This window comes from Propithecus coquereli, unplaced genomic scaffold (genome assembly GCF_000956105.1).
Source record: "Propithecus coquereli isolate 6110/MARCELLA unplaced genomic scaffold, Pcoq_1.0 Scaffold234, whole genome shotgun sequence".
In the NCBI taxonomy this organism is placed as follows: Eukaryota; Metazoa; Chordata; class Mammalia; order Primates; family Indriidae; genus Propithecus; species Propithecus coquereli.
The window spans coordinates 1,844,149-1,864,023 of record NW_012147886.1 but is presented as its reverse complement, the minus strand read 5'-3'; positions in this window follow the sequence as shown (position 1 = coordinate 1,864,023).

Sequence of the window (19,875 nt, the reverse complement as noted above, 5' to 3'; positions counted from 1 at the left end):
GTAAAGATGAACTACACTGGAGACTATAAATCAGAGAGGCAAAATGAGATGTCTAAAATCACATAGCATGGCCGGGCGCGGTGGCTCACGCCTGTAATCCTAGCACTCTGGGAGGCCAAGGCGGGAGGATCGTTTGAACTCAGGAGTTCCAGACCAGCCTGAGCAAGAGTGAGACCCTGTCTCTACTAAAAAATTAGAAAGAAATTAGCTGGACAACTTATATATACATATATATATATATATATATATATGAATTAGCCAGGCATGGTGGCACACGCCTGTAGTCCCAGCTACTCAGGAGGCTGAGGCAGGAGGATCGCTTGAGCTCAGGAGTTTGAGGTTGTTGTGAGCTAGGCTGATGCCATGGCACTCTAGCCAGGCAACAGAGTGAAACTCTGTCTCAAAAAAATAAAAATAAAAATAAAAAATAAAATCACATAGCAGGTAGCAGGGGAAGGCATTTGAGACAGATTTCCTGTATGAACAACATCCCTGCACACATAATGAATTTTCAAGCTTCCAAAAATTTGCTTGTGCCCTTCCCTTTACTGGAATGCTTTTTCTACATTCTGCCAGGCTCATCCCAAAGCCTCCTATAAAGGCTTCTCACAATTCCCCATTCCTTCCACTCCTGTTCCACCATCCCAGTCCTGGGACGATTTAACCACTTGCCTGTCTATGTTCCCTGGCCTTTGCTGGGGCCTCTGTTTTAGAGTTCATCTCTTAGGGTTGTACTTGTGTATGTTGGTCTCCTCTACCAGTTGTAAGTTGTGTAAAGACTGGAATTATCTCTTAGTCATTTCTGTATCCTTAGCATGCAGTGGATCCTCAGTAAATCTTGCTGAATGATTCAGCAAACAAATCCCAGAGACATCATATCTTATTTGAGTCAAGGTGCCTTTCCGTTTAAAGCCATCTGCAAGGTTTTTTTTTGAAACCCCAGAGAAGGTCATATCCTTTACAAATAAACTTTTATCTTGACAGTGTTCTTGGAGCTGGAGAGTTGTGTGGGCCTGGCTATTGGGCAATGTGCAAACAGAAAACTCTTGTGATGGATGGACTCAAGATTGCCATCAAGTACGTGGACTTGACAGACCAGTATTTTTACAGAAGCAAATACAAACCATGGTTACCCAAGCAGATAAATCCTGGGGATCCTCTCTCTGTCTTAAACAGGATTACCTTGGTGAACTTTTTGTCTTCTTGCAAACACCACTGTAATCTCTGCTGCCTTCAACCACAGTTTTCAAATCCAGGGGTCTGAGGCTGGGACCAAGTGGCTGACTGAATAGCGGGTGATTTCAGAGTCTGTGAAAATGTAGACAGCTCAGTGTAGCACAAAATCAGCAGAGACTTTGGCATCTGAAAGAACTGGGTTCAAATCCTGGCTCAACCACTGCAACTTTAGGCAAGTTACTTTGCTCCTCTAACCCTCAGTTTCCACATCTGCAAAGTGGGATGTTTTCCTGGAACAATTTTGGAGAGAATTAAATATGATAACAAAAATGGATAGTAAATAGGACCAGGTGTATACTTGACACTTTGTAAAAGTGAGTCCTCTCTCCTTCCAGGGATGTGGGGAAGCTGAAGCAGAGAAGAGATAGCAAGATAATCTTTTCCGAGGGTGTTGAAAACTAGTAAAGAAAGAAGCATTGTGCACCAAAAGCCACTTCTTTTGCACATACTTTATATTTCCTTTTTTGGATCGAGGAAAGGGTCAGTGTCTTCCTCTCTCATAGGCTATCTCATTATCCCCTCTGCTCTCAACTCAGCTGCTTGAAACCACCAATTGTTTTTTTTCTCAATGGAGTCCACCCCCGCCTTGGGGCCCCCTTCCTACCACAGTGGTTGTGTGTGCCCCTCCCCCCAACTCTCGCACCTTCGCCCTTTTCAGTGACCATTTCCCAAATACCGGGAACTCAAGGGCTGTACCACGAACAGCAACCTTTTCATTACTTTGGCCCATGGCTTTGACCCCTAGCAGCACATCCTGTTAGAACAAATAGGTACTGAAAGCAGTAATTATAACACCACACCAAGCACCCCTCCCTGTCACATCCTCCCCCCTGCCGAATTCCCCAAGAGGTGTTACAGGGTGAAATTGAGGGAGGGTGTTCAGAACAAGCGGCTTCCCTCTCCCCTCTACTTGTTCATGTATTGAAAAAGATACCTCACCAATTTTTTAAAAGTATTAATCTTATGCACATAAAACAAAATTAAAAACGTACAAAGTGGTGTCGAGTGAAGGTCTCCCTCCCTTCCCGTCTCTTGTACCTAAATTCTCCACTTGAGAGCCAAACTGCTGTTACTAGTTTCTTGTGCATCTCTTCATTATTTTATGCATATATGTATATTTATAAATTTTTCACACAAAAGGTGGCATAACTGTGCAACTGGCTTTTTGCACTTAGCACAGGGATTCTACAGCTCATCTCCAATTCAGTAAATATAGACCTCTTTCCTTCTAAACCGAGGGAGAGTCCTCATTTATATGTATGAATCAGAGTTTATGCAACAGTCTTCTGCTGATGGGCATTTAGATTGTTTGTAAAAATGCACTGAATGACTCTGTGCCTACGTCATTTCCCTTGATTTAGCTCTAAATCCATGAAGAAAACATGAAGGTTGGAGGTACTGTGAGCTGGCTCAGGAACACAAACACGGAATTCCTGGAATGTTCCCCCGCCAGCCAGCGCTCCTTGTCTTTCTGTGGAACTCTCACTCTCCTTTGAAGATGGGGCTCACAGGTCACTTCCTGCCTTAAGCCTTTCCAGACCAGCGCCAGCCAGGGAAATTGCTTCACATCTTTTAGGTTTCTAGGCGGTGACTCCCAAACTGTGGCTGTGTACGGATCCCCTGGAGGGCTTATGAAAGGCCAGATTGCTGGGCCCCCACCCACCCATTCTGCAGTTGGGTCTGAGAATGTGCATTTCCAGCCCTTTCCCTGGCAATGCTCCACTTCCCTACCTTGGTGACTGCTGTTTAGCGCACCTCTTACTGAGAGCCACCCCCACCCTCCCCAACCCTCACCCCAGGCTGGATTAGCTCCTCTTGAAATATTCACCCAACTTTCCTCTACAGGCTGAAACCTCCATAAGGGCAGGGACTGGCCAGGTGTTCACTCCACACTTTATCTGCAGGGCTTGGCAGAGCACCCAAGAACACAGTAGGGGGTCAATAAATGTGTGTAAAATGAATGAATGCATTGAAATTATCCATGTCTCCCTGCAAGACTAACTTCCTTAAGGCCAGGGCCTCTAGGTCTTAAATACCTCCCTCCTGCATCTCCATTGCTATCAGCCTTCTCCTTGCTGGCCTAGTGCTCTGTGACTGGTATTCCCAGTTTTCCTCTCCCCCTTCTTCTGATCTATTGTCCCGAAGGCAGACAGACTGATATTTTAATAATGTTAACTGTAATGACTGGCAACTATTTTTATTTACATCAATAGGGGGCTCATTAAATAAATGATTGCATATCCGTGTCAGTGCCTGGAGAAATTCTTTCTCATAGTCGCATGCTCTTCCCTTCGCCACCCAGTTAGTTCAGTGCTGTGGTATTAGAGGGACAGCAAGTTCTGGTGTGACTAAACCATGTGTTCCAAATCCTTACTTCCTATACCACATTTCCACTAATGTTTATTTTCTTTAATTGATAGTTTTCTATTGCTGTCAATTGCCCCCAGATCTTGAGTGAAGTATTTGAGGGCATCGTGGTGCTGGTTGGTGGAGGATGTCCAGTGGAGGCTGGTAAGGGGACTGCAGAGTCAATCAAGGACTTGGCTGCCATGTGTAAGGCCTGGGACTTTGCTTTATGGGCACTCGTAAATGTGGAATGCAGTGTGGGGGGACTGTGGTTAATATGCATTTTAGAGAAATCTGTCTGGCTGCACTGTGGAGCTGGGATTCCAAGAGGCCAAGAAAGGAGGTGGGAACAGTAGGAGAATCTCTCAATAGTTGGGTGACTGATGATGAAGGTCTCAGCTCAAGAGCACTGGTAATGGAGTTGCAGAGAAAGGGAGGATCCAGAGGCAAAATTGACAAGATTGGCCTTTGCACGAGCAGTGTGTGTGTGTGTGTGTGTGTGTGCGTGTGTGTGAGTAATTGATGTATTCAAATGGAATCTTCCTGGAAGAAAATGGACTGGTAGAAATCAGAGGGTCTGGAGATCACCAATATTTGGGGACCAACAGAGAATGTGGATTCTAGGAGGCATTGGAGAAGGAATAGTGACCAAGGAAGGAAATGGCCTAGAGTGAAAGCAAGAGAAGAGTTGGGGTGTGGTTGGGGGTGGTCCACCCAGCACCAAATTCAGACACAGGACAGAGGGCAATGAGGCTGCAACTGTGCTGGGTCTACTGAACATTTCTCCATTTGTGTTTGCTTTGAAAACTGAAGACACTATGTAAGTACTTTTAGAATACTATCACTCTACTACTGAAAAATCTTGGAAACATTAAAGAAATGCAAAAAACCCAAAGCTTAAAAAAACAAGGAGAAAAAAACCACTGCAAGGTTATTCTTTGATTTTGTGGCATTTTCTTCCACATTGTGTGATAATCATTGCAGGGAAGCAGGAAGAGTGGTCCTTTGAAGCATGGTTTTAAGCATTTGCTGTAGTCGCCTGGCAGTCAGATTCATTAAATGTTGGTGCTGACAGTAACAATGCAGACTGCCTCTCCCAAACTTACTCTGCAGCCGGTGTCCTCGGCCAAGTCACTTCACCTCTGGGGAGGCTGGTGTAGTTTGTTATCAGTACAATGAGGCCCCTGCATGAGGATGTCTCCAACACTAGGCTCACTGTGTCTTGACAGCTGGGGTGGAATCCACTTTGTTCAGCCCCAGCTGGGCACAGCACACAAGGGAAGCAGCGAGAACTTGGAAAATCCCCTCCCATCCACACCTTTGTATTTAATGCAGCAACCTGCTGTTTTGTGCCAGGTACCAAATGCCAGCCCATCACAAGTTGCATGGCTGATTAGATTTCTAAAAGTGTGCTGGCATCTCACTTTTCCAACTGATTTGTCGAAGGTCAAAATAAAATTGCTTTCAGAGCCGTCTCTACTTAAAGCAATAAAAGTTCAAAATGTATGAATTCACAACTAGATTTTGTTATTAATTGTTAATTTTGAACCACTGTAGGGCTGTTCTCAGTCTTTAGCTGCATCACAATTACTAAGAGGACTTGCTAAAACCCAGGGTGCTGGCCCCAACCCCAGAGTTTCTAATTCTGTAGGTCTGGGGTGGAGCCTAAAAATCTGCATTTCTCACAAGTTCCCAAGTGATGTCCATAATGCTGGTCCAGAGACTGTACTTTGAGAGCCATTGGTGTGGAGAAAAGACCCCTGGCCCTCAGATCACAGGTGACAATGATTCTGAGACTGAGTTTTTTCACCCATTCAGTGGGGACATACAGGTCCAACAAACCAAATGAGTAGGTTTTTTTTTTTTTTTTTCCCAAAATAAAGAAGAAAAAATAGAGAACAGAAAACCAAAATTATTCTGTCTCATTTTGGTAGCATTTTCTTCCAAACTATGCACTGGGGGATTAGAAGGATTATTATTTTAAGCGTGTGTTCAGTGACTCAGAAGTCACAATTCCTTAAATCTTCATAGTGGAAAAAGTGTATGGATTTTTTTCCTCCAACTTCCATCTACAACTGGGTGACCTTGGACAAGTCACTTCATCTCCTGGAGGCCTCTGCTTCTTCTGCTTGCATTTCATTGACCAGAAATGAATCACATTGTTACACCTAGAACCATCTCATTTATGGTTTCTGTCTCCTTAAGACTCCAAGGATGTTGAAACCTTGGGACTACCTTTTACCAGTTTTGGGAGAGGAAGTATTATAGCAAGAATCAGACAGATATAGGTTCAAATTATGGCTATGCCACTTATTAGCTTGTGAATTTGGGCAAGTCACTTGAACTCACTGAAATCCAACATCTCATCTCTAATGTGAAAATAAGAATATAATGTATTTCCCAGGATGCTTGTAGGGATTAAACAAAATCAGAGACATAGATGCTTGACATACTTTTGGACACACAGGAAAGAATCAATAAATAGTAGTTACTGCGTACATGTAAATGCCTGAAACAATGAGGTAGTGAGTAAGTAAGTCTTGGAACACCTGAACTGAATCACACCCTAGCTGGCAGTTAAGGTATTAAAAGAATAACTCAAACAACCACGAGAGAGAACAAAAACAAAATAGCTCATTTTTCACTAAATCAAACCTCTGAATCTTCCCCTGCTGGCAGCAGTGGGTGGGTTCCACGCTGCCCTGGAAGACCAGGAGAAACAGCTGGCACGACTGGGGAAGCACTGGCCGAAGACGTCCGGTCACTCTGCAGCAGCAGTTTTTGCAGCAGGCCCTTTGCCAAATCCTAGAGGGGGAAGAAAAATCAGAGGAGCCGGGAAGGAAGGGGGAACAAGCAGAGAGCAAAGAAGACTTTGCAATTATCTCCTTGAGACTGTTTAGAATGCAATGTTCCTCTCCACCCCCTTTCCTTTTCACGTTGTAATTTTCTTCACAGAAAGAACACAATGGAGAACATATTCCAGACTGCCAAGCCCGCTGCTAACTCCCGCAACCCAGACGTGGGAACAGATAAGGAAAAAAACAGAGACTTTTTTTTTTTTTTTTTTTGCCCTGCAGAGATTTCAGAGATTGAAACTAAGAAATCCAGTTACATTTGAACATCACATTACCTGCCCACTTAATGGTTTCTGTGTGATCTCTCTGGGATGCTCCCCAAGGTCCAGTAGCTGCTTTCCTTGCCTGGGGGGCTGGGGAGGGGCTGCCTCTACCATGCAATTTGCTCCCCATCCTCATCTACTGAAGAGGCTGGAGAGGCAGCCTGGATTGCACAGTTCGTTCCACCTGGATTCCCACATACTGTGTGTTTAATTGTCCATATTTTCTTCTCACCTCTCTCTAGGAAGTGGAGAGAGGCTTTGAACTCGTTGCTTCGTCTCAGGATGGCAAGTGATCCTTGGAAGAGCATAGGACAGAGCTGTAACAGGGCATCAGAATGGGTGTCCTATGGCTTCTCTGCATTCTCTCACCTGCCACTCTGTGCCTAGCCTAGCATTTCCCAACCTTAAGCCCAAATGAGGAACCAGGTTGCAGTTTAACACAAATCACCAAGCTGCCTTCCAGAAAAGTTGTATTAATATATTTCCTCCAGCAGAATATAAATGTAGATTCAGAACATGCATTTTCTTTATCTCTTTCTTTGTACTTTGACAGAGATACTTTCTGCATCTCTTTCTTTGGACCCGTCTGATAGAGTGGCTTCCCCAGGATATTTATTGGTGCCATTAAATAAACTAAGTGCTGTCCTGCTAAACCTTTGTTTTCCAGAGGTCTCCCGAGAAGGCCAAGTGGAGCAAAACTCAGCCATCTTAACTGAGGCCATCCTAGACCAGCCAGCCCCCAGCCAACCCCCAGACAGATAGCTGATCAGTGATGCATCTTAGGTAAGGCTGTCAAGGTCAGCTGAGCCCAGCCCATGTTAGAACCGCCCATCCAACCTGCTGACTGGAGAGAAATAAGACTTCTTTGTTGTTTTAAGCTGTTGCTATTTATTGATCATATACTACGTGTCAGAAATTGTTAAATGGAGGGGCACAACAATGAATAAAATATTATCCCTGCTTTTGAATGCATCATGAGCTTTCAGAATGAGATTAATATGAAAAAGTACTACAATGTCTATTTTACAGATGGAAAAAACTGAGTTATGAAGAAGTGCTATGGTTTGCTTAAATACGCACTGTGGCTGTTCTAAGAGGATAATCCCAGAACTTGACCATCCTTAACTGAAATATTTATTCAGAAGGAAATTGTTCATCAATGAGAAAATGGAAAGAATATTTCCTTTTCCATACCCACTTCTCCCTTCAAACCATTTTTAATAAAAATTTTAGCACGTATTTGGCAATGTGGAGGGTATAAAAAATTTCTTGCCCTAGCTTAGTTTACAGTTCTTTTTGGAGAGACAGGGCATAAATAACTAAAATTTTAATAACAATGGAAGCGTATAAGGGCAGTGCTCACCAGCCAAAATTCAATTATAGTTTTAAATGCATCTCTCATTAGATAATGATCATATCCACTAGATTTAAGCTCTGTAAGCCTAGGGCTTGTGTCTTCCTCAAGATTTCATCCAAGCACCACTAGGGTACCTGTCAGATATTAGGAGCTCAGTAAATAATTAACTAAATGAATAAATAAATGAGTAATCTAAATAATTGGGTACATAATTTAATTTTGCTTTGGCTTTAAGAAGACCATTTTTAAAGGATATTCCTTTTAATTTCCTTTTTTTAAAGCTTATTTAACAAGTAGTTTCAGAGCATTTCCTGTCTGTAAAGAGGAGGAGAACTGACATTTGTCAAACACTTGTCGTGTTCCAGGCGCCATGCTAGGCCTATTATGTTCTTAATGCCATTAAATCCTCACAGTGACTATAGGAGGTAGATTTTATTATGACACTGACAGATCTAAGTGCAAGGGCTCAGAGAGGTTAAGTAACCTGACAGAGATTCCACAGCGAGTATGTGGAATAGATAGTTTTTTTAATTTTAAAGCCTAACTACTCTCCACTCCCACCGCCCTCAAGGTAACATTCTACCTTGAACAGCCTCAAGATCAGCCCTTCACCCAATGTCTTGTGAGAATCTTTCGATTTCATGATGATTTGAAAAGACTTTCAAGGAAAGAAGGAAGGAGAAAATCCCCTGTTCAGAAGAGGAATCAGGCACTTTGGAGGAGAGTTAGAGTCACAGAGTTCATGGAGTCCCAGTGGGATAGATTAGCAAGTGGGGGACATAATGACAGGGTCCACAGACATTCCTAGATTGAAGAGTTTATGCATGTCTTCCTGCTTTCGGCAGCTGTGCCTGCCTCTGATTTAATTATATGCTCAGGGCACAGATGCCTCTAGAATTGCAGGCCATATCTTGCTTCCCAGGAAGGGTTATTGGTTAGATGACACTCAGCTCATGGAATGCAGGGGGTAAAAAGGATGTTGGCTTGTCTCTTAGCAATGGAGACAGATTTGAATCTTTGTGAGCCAAGATTCATTCATTAAATCATTCAAAAATATGTATCGACTACTCTGCTAGACATTGACTGTCTTTGTTCACCTTAATGGAAAGATAGTGAATCAGAGGACACCATTCTCCCGGACACAACCATTAGTTCAGGGTTTGGCATATAACCTAAGTTGGGCAAGAGCCCAACATAGGGAATTCACACGGACATTCAGAGAGAGTGGATCTCTCAGATCTTGAGCTGAAAGGATCTTGAAAACTGGAGGTACCAGGACAATTTCATCCCTCATGCTGAGGCAGTTTGTCAGAAAAGGACAACAGCAGAAAGGAACGCAGAGCTGAGATGCGGAGGGAGAGGAATAGTTGAGCACCTAGATCCTGCCATCCCCGAGTCCCTAGACTCGTAGCTACATTGAGCAGATACCCTCCCTGCACTCAACAGTAGCGGTGAGAGCTGGAAGTATGAGGAATAGAAATTTCCTTTTCTTTACCTAAATATAAATACTGTCTTCAATTTATTACTGACATCATAGAGTAAGCAGAGGGCTGGGAATCAGAGCTGTGGGATAGAATATTTGTCCTGTTATTTACTCCTTTAACATCCAGTCTGGTCCTGCTATAACATCTAATCTGGTATTACTTTAACATCTAATCTGGATCTACTGACCTGGTCCCAGGAGTTGGGATGACCAGAAGCTCTCTTCTCATCTCACAGTAAGCTAGGCAGCACTTAGCAAGTCTAACGACACTGCTGGGAGGGGATGTGGACTTATTAACTGGCTGCATAAAATTTTGGAAAATTAATTGACCTCTCTGAATCTCAGTTTCCTTACCTGTAAATGGAAGAATGTGAGGATCGAATGAGCTGTTGGATGGAAAACACTTTATAACTGTGAAGGGCCCACTCTTCAAGGCTGGAGCCAGTCTTGGTGCCTACTGTATCATTTAAATACTCATAATTAGGTACTGAGTGCCTAACAAGCACATGGCTAAAGCTCAATGTGCTTACAGAAAGAATAAAATAATTTAGGCTATTTAGTAAGTCCTCTTCAGCTTGATGCCCCCAAATTCTCCGTTGTCTTTTTACAATCTATTATAGCTTAAAATATATCACTAGGGAGGGTTGAGCTTCCTTTGCCTTGAGAAACTGTAATCTAGTAGCTCCCTGGGGTGGTTTTCGTTCCACCTGTATCAGTTAACTATTGCTACGTAACAAACTACCATGACACTTATGCTTAACAGCAAAACAAAACAATTATTGTTTTTCTTGAGTCTCTGGGTTGGCTGGGCAGTTCTGCTAATCCCAGCTGAGCATGGCTGGGTTTGGCTGATCTTGTCTGTTCTCATGCATCAGTGCCAGCTAGTGGGCCAACTAGGGAATGGCTGCTGTAGGTTGGCCTCAGATGGACTGTCTCCTGTTCTTTGATAGGCCAGCCTGAGCTTGTGTTCATGGCGGTGGAGTGTTTCCAAAAGACAGCAGAATTGCCTGAGGCCTCTTGAGGCCTAGGCTCGGAGCTGGCTCACTTTCTCCATATTCTGCTTTCCAAAGCAAGGCATAGGCTAACCCAAGTCCAAGGCGTGGGGACGCAGACTTCATCTCTAGATGGAGGGAGCTGCAAAGTCATGTTGCCAGAGGGAGGAAGCAGGGAGGATAGAAATTGGAGCATGATGTTGTTAATCTATCCAATAATATTTGCCTAATACAGAAAAGTGATTTAATGCTATCAACTCAGAAAAGAAAAAAATGTGGGTCCTTTCCTCTCCTCTCTCTTTATCTTATCCCCACTGTTTTGCCTCCTGACACTGTCCTGGGGAGACTTTCAGGAGCTCTGCTATTTAGACAATTAGGATAGGTCTAAACTAATCTTTTTGCGTGCAAACCAATTTGAAGACCTTTATTTAGCACCTACTGTTTCTCCAGTGCTGTGTTAAGGTCAGAGGAAAAAAAAAGTTACACTAAGAATATAGTCCCTCGTTCCTGGGCCTCAACCCAGGAGGAGTTACAAAGATACACACTGTTACCTGTTAAGGCAGACTGAGACAGGGTTATAGGCCTTCTCACTGCAAATCACTCTCTACTTTGTCATCAAGTTTATTTTAATAAAGTTTTCCATGTTGTCTACATAATAATGACCTCTTTCTTAAACTGATATTCAAGCTTCCATAAATTCCTCCTAATCTCTTTTTCCAGATGCTTGCCCCAATGCTTCTGGGAGAGAATGCAGTACTTCTAGTGCGTCAGCATCTCCAGCATTTCCTACAGTTCCCTGACTGTATTTCTTTGTACAGAACATTTTCATTACCTGTATATTCTCACTTCTCTTCTCCGGTTGTTGAAATCCCACTCACGCTATTAAAACTTTGCTCAATTGTCAACCTCCTCCACAAAGTCTTCCCTTCCTAATCTGCTTAGAATTCATCTCCTTTTTTTCCTTTGTTTGTCTTCTTCTTCTTCTTTTAATTCTAACATTATCTTACATTCTCTATTACACTAGATTGCAGTCCCCCACGGGCAGGCCTCAGTTTTCCTCACCTATGTATCCATCAGGTTACCTGGGATGCCTGCCTCCTAGCAGGTGCTGAGTCAATGCCATTAACCTGACTTCACTCTGTTCCCCCTTTCTTCCTGCTGCCTCCAGTCTCAGAGTTGGCGACTCAGGGCCACTTTCCAGGACTCCTTTTTAGCCAGCAGTGTAAACTGCACTTGAGTTGGGCTGAGCCCTACGCTGCTGAACTGGCATGAGCTATAGGCCTAAAAAGAGTCCTTCTCTATAATGGGGGCCAGTTACCAGTCGTAATCCCTCCTCTGGCCGCATTTCTGAGGCTTGAACTCACATTGCCTTGCTGACTTTATTTTTAGGTGTCTGGCAGTTTAAAAGAAGGCTACAACTATCTTTGTTTTATTATACTTATGAACAGCGCTTGGAAACCCAGTGCCCTGATTATAACAATACAAACTGTTCAGATGAGGATTCTTTTTTATTCCAAGTTTGAAACCCCTTGTTTTAGATGAATGGCTTTCAAACTTCTGTGTGAGTAAGAATTATCCAAGGTATTTGGAAGCATGTGAATTCCTGGGCGTTATCTTCAGAGTTTCTGAATTCCTAGGTTTGGGCAGGGCCTAGGACTATGTAATTTTCTCAGACTCCCCAGGGGATTTGGCTACTGGCAAACCATACTTTGAGAAAAACTACTGCAGAATTATAAGCATCAGACAAAGAAGAAAAATGTTGGCTGCAATCTGGCAACTGATGTGATGCCAAAGTTGCCATCACAAGCCAGAGACCAGGGAGGTCTCCCAACACTTCTCCTTTCACCATGCTACTCCTCTGCTCAAGAACATGCAATGGCTCCCTCTTGCCTCTTACAGATCAAGTCCAAACTCCTCCCCATGCCATGCCAGTCTCAGTCTTTCCGAGCTCACTTCACCTCCCAATCCTGCTCAATCTGGATGTGTTGCTAAAATCAGGCAAACTCTCCTGCTGTTTACAGCACTCACCCTTGGCTGTGTCATGATGCTTTCCCTTCTGACAGTGATAGTTCATTTCATTTCTGCTGCTTTGCTTTCTGCTTGTTTTGTATCCCATCTCTTCTTCTTCATTAAGAACCATCAAAATTCTACTGAATGTCTTCCTTTTATCAGGCACTGTCCATATATTAGCTCATTTTATCATAAGATCAGTCCCAGGATAGAGGTGTTATCATCATCCCCACTGCTGCAGATGAGCTTCTGTGACTTGCTCATGGTCACGTGGCTTGTAAGTGGCCCTTCAAACTAGAGGGACGGATCTAAGTGCCATCGTCACTTATATGATGCCGTGCCATTATGCAAAACCTATTTAAATCACATTCTTCCTTCGAGCCTCCGATCAAATACTATCTTCTGAATTAAGACAGAAATCCCATTTTCCTCATCTGTAAATTGGGTGGACATGCCTAGCTGGAAGGTCGCTGTGAGGATCCAGGGCAACAAGGTATCTAATGTGCTATGCACAGTGTCTGGCACAATCCGGATGATTTAGAGATACCACTGTCTGGATGCCATTCACCAAGAAACCACGGTCTCTTCCTGCAGGACAGCTGGAAATCATGTGGCTTTTGAGGAATGATCAGATTTAATTATCAGAATAAACTTTCTGGCATCAAAGCACAATTTACCCTTTTCCTACAGGTCACAGGTATCACTCAGGGATAAAGATATTAGGAACCCTCCTTCCAGCTGGAACATTTTTTATCTCCTCTTCAAAGAGTAATCTCAGGGCAGCCTCAGCCGTGGAAACAGAAAGTGACAGGTGTAGCTGCACTCTGGATTAGAGGCCATTTTCCCCAGTGGGAAGGAGAAAGGCTGCAGTCAGGGAAGATGAATGGACCAGGGCTGTTTTGTCACAGCCTGCAAAGAGCACATTCTCCCAGCGCCCCGATCAATCAGGCCCTCGTATTGAAGGCCCCTTGCTATCACTTTTGAGTTCTTGCAACCCTTTTGTGTGACCAACGAAGGGCTTCTCGTCTGCTTGGGTGACCCAAAAGTGTGATGTGGCTTGCAGCCGAGACTGACCCACAATTAAGAGATTTACTTGTTTCTTTGTTTCTTCCCAGCAACCGTGGATGGAGGTGGTTTAGAGTTTTCCCTAAGAAGAGCCTGCATTTTCAGAGCTTTGCTTGTTCAGTCGAGCGTGGAAGAGGCTGTTACGTGTGGTCTCTCATGAGGAAAGGATAAAATGCAACTTTGAGAGACAATGCTGCTCTGTGCTTTGATGAACCATTAGTGTGGCAGGGAATAAGGGGGCAGGAGGGCAGCTTTAAAGCCAGTGTGGATTCAGATCCTGACTCAGTGGAAGATCAGTTATGTGTCCCTTAGCAAACCACTCACTGCCTCAGTTTCTCCAAACTGTAAACTGATGCAATCATGCCTGCCTCATCAGGTTGTTACAAAGATGAAAAATAGTTTAACAAAGTGTCTGATATGTAGTGAGCCGATAGTAATGGAAATAGCAAAACCCAGATTCAGAATCTAGCAGCGTTTACAGTAGCATGCAAGCACAAGGTGGCTGCTCCTTCATTTACGTTAGGCCAACATTTACAAAGAGCCTCCTGTGCTTTGGGGTACTAAGATAGCCTCTGAGGACACAAATACGGTGGAGATTCAGTCCTCGTAAAAGTTCATGGTGAACCTCCAACCAGTGTTTATAGAGCACCTGCATGCTTGGAGGAAACCAGAGCTCAGATAATTTAAAGGACTTGTATGAGGCCCCAGAGCTAGTTATTTCCAGAATCCATATCCAGGCCTCCTGATAATACATCCTGGGCTTCTTCCACTAACCAACGGCTCTTATTTTAAGAAAAGAGCAGGGCTAGTTACGTCATTCTGAACAAAGGCCCTGCTAGAGCAGAGCTACCCAGAGACCAGACCAGAGACGATTATCGAATATAACTAACCCAATAAAAGCTAATCGAAGGCCGAAATATGATCACATGGGAGAATGGAGCCATCGCCTGCCTGGGCTGAGCTTCTTGTCTGCTGCCTGCTGGAGAACTCAGCCACCTCCTCCTCGTCCAGGCGCTACAAACAGGTCATTCTGATAATCCAGGAGATGGGGCTCTGGTGAGGTCACCTCCCCCGGTCAGCCCCAGGCACCAGGCCCCTTATTACAAGTTCTTAACCTTCACTCCCTATTGCCCCTGGATCTCAGCACAGGGATGGCTACGCAAGGGTGAGCCTTTGGCCCCCCTTCAGAGAGGGGTGTGGTTTCCTCGGGGTAGATGTGCTTGCTGGCTGTATCCCCTGGCTAGTCCAGGTGTATGAAGTCACACCTTTCAGCCAATTCCAACCCAGTTCAAACTTTACTGTCACTTTAGGGACAGCCCAGTAACTCACTAATTTTGTTTCCTTAAGAGAACTAGGACAAGGATGTATTATGTTCGTTCCTGTGGATTTACTCCCCCCCCCTACATTTCACTATGAAAATATTGAAACGTACAGAAAAGTTGAAATCACTCGTGCTCACCAACAAAATTCTACCACTATCACTTTATTATAAACTGCATTATCTTATAATTATTCACTTGTCTATCCATCATTGATCTACCCATCCATCAGTGGATCTTATTTTTTAAATAAAATTCAAAGTAAGTTGCAGATATCAGTACACTTTCTACTTAATACGTCAGCATTTTTATCATTATCTAGAGTTTAATATTTTTTATATTCTTTTTTTTCTTTTGAACATGCAATGAAATGTACAATCTTAAGTGTGTACCATTGATGAGTTTCGACAAATGCGTATATATGCTGTGTAATGCAGACATCTTACAGTATATAGCACATTACTGGGATCCCCAAAAGTTCCCTCAAGTCTGTCAATCCCTGCCCCTATACCCACACCCCACCAGAAGCGCACACTGTTTTTGTGTTTTTTACCACATAAATTAGCTTGTCCTATTCTAAAACTTCATATAAATCGAATCATACTGTATGTTCTCTCTTTCATATGAGGTTCTTTCACCCAAGATAATGTTTTGAGATTCAATTCCTATGTACTCAGACTAGAGGTGTATTGCTGTGAGGATTTAAAAGGTTACCACAGCTAAAATACTTAAATACAATGCCTAGCACATAGTGGGCATGCTATAGATGTCAACTACTGATACTGTAATTATTATTTATTATTATTTGTGTATCACCATGTTTGCTTATATAGGCAGTATTACGAACCCAGCCACCAAAGCAAACTGCTTATCTCAACTTTTCATCTGGGGAGTTGGCCTCAGAGAATATCCTAGATCCTAACATTCTATGGTTCAGAACTCCTTGGAATTATATTCTCCCTGTCACTCTCTCTGTCTCTCTGTCTTCTGTCTCTCTTTCTCTCATGTGCGTGTGTGTGTGTATGTGCGTGTTTACGTTTCCAAATAGAGTGAAAACTTTTTAGGAGCAGCACTCATTGCACTTGCTACACCTTTGTATCCATCCCAGTGCTGTGTAACGTGCTAACCAGGCAGATGATAATTGACATATCCACTCAATACTAGGTCAACATGAAGGCTCAACCTACATAGGAATAACTAGCTTAGGAAATGGCAGGAAGGCCCCTGCATGGATGGGCCATGTTGGTTCTGGAGTAGTTGCAATGCTCATCATGTTCACATCCCTGGTTTGGGTGTCAAGAGCCCTGAGTTTAAATTTTGGTTCTGTTGTGAATCTGTCTTTCTCAGGATGGCTTATGCAGGACCAATATCTCTTGATTCTCATCATACTGTGTGTGATGGATATCATAATCTCCGTTTTACAGATGAGGAGGCTAAAGCTTAGGGAAGTAGCCAATAAGTGGTGGAACTTAGATTTGAACTCAGACCTGTCTGATTTATAAATCCAGTGCCATGTTCTATGTTATTGAAACTATGATCTTTCTGACTTTTTTTTTTTTTTTTTTTGAGACAAAGTCTCACTGTGTTGCCCGGGCTAGAGTGCCATGGCATCATCCTAGCTCACAGCAACCTCAAACTCCTGGGCTCAAGCGATCCTCCTGCCTCAGCCTCCTGGGTAGCTGGGACTACAGGCATGCACCACTATGCCCAGCTAATTTTTTCTTATATATTTTTAGTTGTCCAGCTAATTTATTTCTATTTTTTTAGTAGAGACAGGGTCTTGCTCTTGCTCAGGCTGGTCTGGAACTCCTGACCTTCAGCAATCCTCCTGCCTCGGTCTCCCAGAGTGCTAGGATTACAGGCCTGAGACACCGCTCCCGGCCTTTCTGACTTATTTTAAGTACATATAGAGGAGAGAAGTAAGGCCAAAAAGTTGGACAGTTGGTAAAGTTGCCGGAATCAACAATGAACAAGATTAATAATAAATGGCTCCAACATGTACACCTGGTACAATAGACACACACATGCTCATATTGACCATTTCTTTTGGTCCTAAGGCAGTCCTGGGAGGTTAGTGGGCAAAAGTTATTGTTGCTATTTTCCAGGTCAAGAAACCGAGTGTCAGAAAGTAAATGACTTATAGCAGGTCACCAAACTAGTACATAACAGGGTGATGAGTGGCAGTAAGGAATGGAAGGGAGGTTTGGAAATAGGTCTCACAATTTTAAAGTAAAGCCTTTCTAGGTTGTACTTCTATCTTTTGGAGGAAAGACAGGTTGACAAAAAATATCTGTGGGCAAACGAATTTGAAATCAAAGTACGTTTAACCATTACTGTTTCAAATGAAGCTGTCAAAATAGTTTCAAAATCAACACATTAATAAAAGTACTTGTTGATGTGCCAGGCACGGGGCTGTTGACCACCCATTCTCAGCAGACTTGACGAAATGAACTCTCGCCATGAGGGGTGCTGTGCATCACACATCCTTCTTACGAGCAACGCAAAAGGCTGATGGCTTTATTTCCTTTATTCTCTCAAGCTCGAGGTCTGAGTCATTTCATTAAAGAAGTGTTCTGCTTTGGCCCAGTCCCAGCCAACAGCTGTGAGGTACCAGATTGGCATGAAGCAGGTGAGTAGAGTCGGCTTAAATTTAGCATCATGGAAATCTGTTTCTCGTAGACTCACAGGGCTCACTCAGCATCCTCATGACAGGGTAGTCACCTACACAGCCACTCATTCCCAGAGGGAGACCTTCTCTCAAGGATTGACAAGGGCAGCATGGTTTTCCTTTACCTGTCATCTGCCTTGTTGAAAAGCATTACTCTATTTCTTTGCTTAGAAAAGAAATTGATGGGGGACGCCGGGAGGAAGTATAGGGAACAGAATGCAATGGGGGCATACACTTTCATGGATCCTGAGCCATGCTATGAGGAAGGAGCACTTACTGTCTTCACTTTCCTGTGTGCTGTATGACCAGGGTGACCAATTCATGTTGGTTTGTCTGGGAATTTCCCCACCTTAGCACTCAAAATCCTAAATCCCAGGAAATCTCTCAATCCTGGATAAACTGGGACAGTTGATCACATGGGGTGGATCTGGGATTCTTCCTCAGCTGCTGCAAAGATCATGTTCTTGAACTTTGCATCTTCCTGCATCTCATCCATGATGTCCTCTGATCGTCCAAACACTTTATAATTTGGGATTGTTATACCTGCCTTACTGATGGTGAGGTGGAGGCTCAGAGAGGTTAATGAATTATCTAGGGTCTAGTGACTAAGCAGTGACAGGGGAAGGTTTGGAATCCAGCTGTCATTGGCTCTGAGGCGCTTATATGCAACTCCCCTAAAACTGGTTGCAAGGTCAAGACTGATAGGTGTGAAGAAGAGGCCGTGGCTTATCTGAGGACGCTACCATCCGCTCTCAAGAGCCCCCAGGGCACTTCCATTTTCAGGGCTTTAACTTCTTATTCCTGTAGGCCTTTATGGCTTTCTGCCCATGCCGCATGCAGAGTCACAGGGCAGGAGTGCCCTGCAGGACACCAGTAAGGACAGCGCGATCGCAGGGGGCACTGCGAGGAGCCTGCAGGGGCGTGGTGATTACCCTCACCTGCCCAGCAGACAGCAGGGGCGCGAAGGCCTCAGAGGGCTGGGGGACAGTGGGGAGGGATGGAGGGGCAGGGCTGGACCTCTCAGAGAGGAGGCAATGGTCTGAGGGAAGGGCCTTCACGTGAGTCTGATTCGACCTGACAGCCCAGACCAGCCGCAGGAGCTGCACATGCTGGGAGTGTCCTCCGTCCTAAGAGTGTCCCTCCCTCACGTGACTACTCCACTTTCTACTCCCAACACATCTAAATATATCACATTGGAGATTGGTTACTAATGCCCTATATTTACTCATCCTCTCATCCAGCATTTACTGAGTGCCTACTGTTTACCAGGGTACTGTGTGAAGTGCTGGGAGCTGTAGATGAAGAAAATTTGGCTTTTCCCTTAAGAAGTAATAATTTATAGAGAAAACAGATATGGAAGCAACTAATAGTGCAGTTCATAAGGGCAGTAAGCTTGGAAATTTCTCACACCTGAGTTCCCATCCTGGTTCTGTGACTTCGGTCAAGTTACTTAAAACTTTCTGTGAGTCTCAGTCTTCTCATCTGTAAGATGGAGTTAATAGTGCTGCCTCACAATGGCTGTGAGGATTCAGTGCAGTGTGAGGTGTCTCATGCTCAGTCCAGTGCCTGTTACATAGTAATTACTCTGTTAATAACAATTATGTTTCCATTTCTACTGCTAGCCAGCTCTGTACACTTGGGCAAGTCTGTTAATCTCTCTGTGCATCAGGCTCCCTTCTGTAAAATGGGTATAATAATAGTAACTACCTCATAAGAAAGTTGAGAAAAGTAGACAATACATGTACAGCACTTAGAGCAATGCCTGGCATCTAATATGAACTGGAATTTATAATAATTATAATCATCAATTCCAATGGTAATACATGCCACAACTGAGTGAACAAAACCAGACCTTCTAGGGGTGAATTCTAGGAAAAAGAATGGAAGGGCATTGCAGGGCAGGTGCAGCGTGTGTAAGGTATGGGGGTGTGAAGATGCATGGCACCTGAAGAATGGGCTCAAATGGGGAGGTCTGGGTCCCACAAGGGTCAGAAGGAAGATAGGCTTTCGAATGAGCCAGAACCCAGGTTCTGCCCCTTATTAGCCAAGTGGCCTTTGGAAAGTGATTTCAGCTCTCTGAGTCTCCTCCCCAGTCATAGAGTTGACAGTTTCTACTTTCTAATGTCAGTCTAAGGATGAAATGACATAACTCCTGTAATTGCTCAGCCAGTGCCTGCACAAAGGGGGCCTTCGACAGGTGGCAGCTAATTATCATGACTTATTAGAGGGTATGATAAAAAGTGGGAGGGAGCAAAAAGGGGGAGACTACGCTGGGCAGGTA